The following is a 4,214-nucleotide window of genomic DNA, read 5'->3' on the forward strand; positions in this document are numbered from 1 at the left end:
AAACCATACGAAAATGTCATCTTTAAAAGTGAAAAACACATAAATATTGGCAATTTTCTAGGGTTCAGTCTTCTGTGAGGATTCCACACCACCTTCAAATAAATGAAGAGGAAGTAGTTTAAAACACTTGTAAGAATCAAGTTCTGTTCAAATGCCTAATGCCTAAGTCCCAGGAGGAGAAGCAGATCCCTACCTATGGCTAGTGCTTCCAACCTCCTTAATATTCTTAATCATTCAATGGGGGCTGGGGCTGCCTTGAAGTTGTCACAGATCAATTAAATCCTGGGCGCTTCCGAGGTGACATTCAGATTAGTGGGAGGGTGAAAAGAAATCAATTCTTATTTTTCAGCCTTCAGGTGCCCACAGATTCCTGGTGTGAATAGTGAACTCTCATTTCAAACACAAAGGCAAAGGTGGCCTCTCTTTGCAGGGCTACTAGCTGATTGCTGAGGTGATGCATGGAAGAATAGGAACCCCGGGGGTCTTGCCTTGCCATTAAGGACTCTGACACAAAAAGACCTCTTTATACCAGCAGTGAGAGAGAGGGGAGGACGGAATTCCTATTTCACCAACCCTTGAAGTAAAATCACCTTGAGAATTTGGGCTTCAAACAGGGATAAGAGCACCAGCTTTCATTATCCAGCCATCACGTGAAGGGAAGAAATGCTTTCTGTGGAAGAGTGTCACTTCAGAGGGGTGAGGGGAAGGAGGGATGAGTCAGGGTGAGGCAGGTGAATTCCACCATTTAATAAGCAATCACCCCTGACCTGCCAGACACAGATAGTGTAATTCCTGAATGGTTAAGTCAAAGCGAAAGAGCAGGTAATTAGACAGCAAGCACTAGAGCATTGAGGAGCGTTACATTTCCAGGGTTTGCACTGAGAGCAAATTGGATATATGTGCTATGCTTCTAATATATTCTGTTTTCTAATTAGCAATCAGGGCTGATTTGTCAGTCATTCCACCTGTAATGCAAAAAGCACCGGAACATAAGGAGAGGGGGGAGCAAGTTCAGAAAATCAATTACGCTTATATTTACATTCCCTCAAGGCTGAGGTGTTACAAAAAAATGCCGAAATATTATCTTTCTCTTTACAAAGGAGCAGAAAGGAAGGGTGAGATTGCAATTCAATATAGTGAATAAATCTCTGGCTGTTTGGGGAGAGGTACAATAGCTGAATATTTATGAGATTGATGATGGGAAAAGCACTTCACATGGTCAGCAATTGTGGAAATAGTCTGCCATTTTTAAAGAGCATAGGAACAAGTACATGTTTAAGAAATACAGACTCATCCTTTATATATGGGGAGTTAACAGGAAATGTTTTAAAACTCAGCCTTTTGTTGGATGGTGGGTGGCAGAATGGGAATTTCTCATCACCCTCAAATAGCCACGTGGGTGTAACTACGCCCTTACAAGGGGTGGCATATAAATTCCTTCCAGGCTTCTCAAGAGGGGACTCTAAACTTACTCAGCTTCTCCACTTCCTGGCTCATATTCGGTCTGCAACGAAAGCATCGGCGTTATTTTACCACCAGTCCATCCAAACTAGCGCTGCCTAGGCCCCGGGGACCTCTTAATTTCCAACCCCGTGAATACTTCCCAGTACTCGTCCTATAACAGACTTCCCAGCGGTGGTCCAACCACTGATAACTCCTCCCTTCTTGCAAGGCTCTCGCCTTTGGTTTCTGGGATACCGCACTTTTTTTTTTTTTTTTTTCCATTTTATCTCCTTTATTGGTGTTTTAGCTATACCTCTGTATAATTTTTTCTTAGTTGTTCCAGTGACAATAAGCATCCTTACATTGTCACAATTTACCTTGAACTATTAATCATTTCAGATGTGTAACAATATTATGTTATATTTCCATTTCTTCTCGGCTGTCCTTTATGTTATTGCTGGCATAAATTTCTACTTGTATTATAAATCTTACCATCCATTTTTATTATTTTTGCTAAAATAAGTTTGTTTTGGCCACTCCGCTTGTGCTCTCTTCTGTGAGCTTCTCTTCATTTGCACGTGTCTTAAATATTGGTGCTTCCCGCTTCAGCTGCACGTTTCCTTTGAATGTTATTTGTTTCTAACCGTATTGTTTTAAGTGCCACTGGCAGGCCAAAGATGCCTACATCTCCACCTCTTGTTCTCATCCGCTACCTGCGCCTCAGGCTGCACGCCGAACATCCAGATGGACATCCCCGCTGAAAAATTCCCCAGCGCTTTACACTCTCATGTTGCGAGTAGAACTGGTTATCCTTCCAGCATCCAGCCCGGCTCTCCCTCTGGCCCTCTCTGACTGCTGTTTGCTGTTTGTGGCAGGAACCCTCTGCATAAGTCCCAAAAGACTCCCATGCCTGTTCGTGCCCTCCCATTGACCGTGACTGTGTGTTAGACCTAGTGATCTGCTTCTAACAAATGGAATGTGGCAACAAGTACCTCCAAGATTTGGTTGCTGAAAAAGAAGGTGACTTTCTTCTTGCTTGCTCTCTTCCTCTCTCTCGCTGGCTCTGAGGAAAGCTGACTACCATGGTGTGCACTGCCCTATAGAAAGCCTCACATGACAAAGAACTGACGTCACCAGACAGCAGCCTGGCGTACCCAAGCCATGTGAGTGAGGTTACTGGCAAATTCTCCCTGAGCGGAGCCTTGAGATAGCTCAAGCTCCAAACACCTTGAGAGTCGCTTTGCAGAGCTTTGCAGAGTTTGATCTAGTTTATATACTATAGGAATTCACTATTTAATGGATTAAACAATACATTATTTAGGGAAAAAAACACATATGTAGTGAAACAATTAAAAAAAAAAAAAAAAACCAGGGACATGACCAACACAGTATTGAGAGCAGTGGTAACCTTTGATAGGAGAGTATGGACGATAAAATCAAAGAAAGGATCATAGGAACTTCTGAGGTGTCAGTATTATTTAAGCTTGAGGGTAAGAAATGACTGTTACATTACTTAAATTTTATCTTTAGTTCATGTGATTGTGTGTATATATGTATAATGTACTCTTAGTGCATTTGCTACATTTCACACTAAAAAAATACAACCCAGTGCTTCTATTTCTAGGTATATATCCAAAGGAATTGAAAACAGGGTCTCAAAGAGATATTTGCACACCCATGTTCATAGCAGCACTATTCACAATAGCTAAGAGGCAGAAGCAACCCAAGTATCCATTGACGAATGGATAAGCAAAATATGTTATATACACACAACAGAATATTATTCAGCCTTATAAAGGAAATCTTGGAGCATCTGGGGGGCTCAGTCATTACGCATCTGACATCAGCTCATTGTTCGTGAGTTCGAACCCCACACTGGGTAAGCTTGAGCCCCACATCGGGCGAGCACCAGCCCTGCATTGGGTAAAAACAACACGAGCCCCACTTTGGGTGAGCCCCGCTCTTCTCTCTCTTTTTTTCTCTCTCTGCCCCTCATGGGAATCTGTCTCTCTTTCCCTCCCTCATTTGCACCCTCCCTCTCTCTCTCAAAAACCAACAAACAAAACAACAACAGCAACAACAAACTGAAACCTTGTCCCATGCTACAACTTGGATGAACCTTGAGGATATTATGCTAAGTGAAATAAGTCACACAAGCACAAATACTATATGATTCCACTTAGATGAGGTACATGGAGTAGTCAAAAACATGGACACCAAGAGTAGAATGATGGTTTACCTGGCACAGGGAGAAGGGAGCGGAAAAGAGTTGTTCAACAGGTGCAGACTTTCGGTTCTGGAAGATGAAAAGGTTCTGGAGATCTGTTTCACAACAGTGTAAATAGTTTTAACGCTACAAAATTTAACCTTAAAAATGGGCAAAAAAGGGGCGCCTGGGTGGCTCAGTCGGTTAAGCCTCCGACTTCAGCTCAGGTCACGATCTCACGGTCCGTGAGTTCGAGCCCCACATCGGGCTCTGGGCTGATGGCTCAGAGCCTGGAGCCTGCTTCCGATTCTGTGTCTCCCTCTCTCTCTGTCCCTCCCCCATTCATGCTCTGTCTCTCTCTGTCTCAAAAATAAATAAACGTTAAAAAAAAATTTTTTTTAAAAATGGGCAAAAAAGACAAAAAGGTCAAGGTGATAAATTTTATCATATTGCCTTTACCACAATGAAAAAAAATTTTAACAAAAAAGTAAATGTATACATTTTTCACTTCAAAATAGCAAAAAAGTATATCATAATATCCTTTCTGAGACTTAGATTTAAATGC

Source organism: Panthera onca, chromosome C2, assembly GCF_046562875.1.
Source record: "Panthera onca isolate mPanOnc1 chromosome C2, mPanOnc1 haplotype 2, whole genome shotgun sequence".
Lineage (NCBI taxonomy): Eukaryota > Metazoa > Chordata > Mammalia > Carnivora > Felidae > Panthera > Panthera onca.